Source organism: Theobroma umbraticum, unplaced genomic scaffold (genome assembly GCF_002168275.2).
Source record: "Theobroma umbraticum cultivar Fairchild unplaced genomic scaffold, ASM216827v3 scaffold_2666.0, whole genome shotgun sequence".
Classification (NCBI taxonomy): domain Eukaryota; kingdom Viridiplantae; phylum Streptophyta; class Magnoliopsida; order Malvales; family Malvaceae; genus Theobroma; species Theobroma umbraticum.
The window spans coordinates 1,685-2,710 of NW_018397559.1; positions in this window are offsets into that span (position 1 = coordinate 1,685).

The following is a 1,026-nucleotide window of genomic DNA, read 5'->3' on the forward strand; positions in this document are numbered from 1 at the left end:
ATCCCCGTGGTGTGCACTTCTTATGGTCCTGTAGTAGTCCTGGTTTATTCTTTGCTTCTCTTCAAGCTTCACTTGCGTGCTGATGCTTTTGTCTCTTTGTAATGTGCTTTTGTTTTCAACAGTTTTATGTTCTAGGTTATTAATTCAATTTTTATTGAATATGGCAGGGTTTTGATGTGAGGTTGATAGATGTAAATCGAACTTGTAAAGTAACTAAGGTAATTTCATGCCATCTAAGTTTGTTTTGTTATTAGAGTGATTTCTATATAATTCATTTTGAATTTGATATGATCCAGGGAGGGCAAGTGATCAAGTACACTGCTTTGTTAGCTTGTGGAAACTATCACGGTGTTGTTGGCTATGCAAAAGCCAAAGGTGCAGCAGTCCCTATTGCCCTGCAAAAGGTAACATGTTGGTGATTTTATTTCTTTATTGTTGATTAATTCTGCTCTAGATAGATTATTGGTAGGTGAATCAGTTATTTAACTTCTATGGGTTGACTGGAAAATTGATATCTTTCGGGACATGTTTTACAATATTATCGATTGGTATCCAGATTTCTTTGGACATTTCTTGATATAGTATTTGACATGCCTTGGGCGTTAGGATATTACCTTCATGTATGAGTTAGGCGCATTCTCAGATATGAAGGGAAAACATATGCACTTTTGACTCTTTTTACCCCTGATGTGACAATTTTCAATTTTTGGATTTTTGAGATAGGTTTATCCTTACCTATCGTCCTGATTTTTTAAACAATGGACATGTACTATTCTAAATTAATAAGTAGATTTTTGCCTCTAGAACTTTTATAATCTAAAGTTTTGTTTTGGCTGGGTTTCATATTGTTGTACTTTGACTAGCTAATCTGATTTGGATGGATTTTGAATCTGATATTCACATGCTTCTGTCGAATTCCTTTTTTCTTGGGTGTAGTTTTGGTAAAGTTCAGTTTCTTCATTTTTGTTGCAGTTGCTTTTTATATGGCTACTTTCGTGGTATGATTCTATGATTTGAGGTACATAA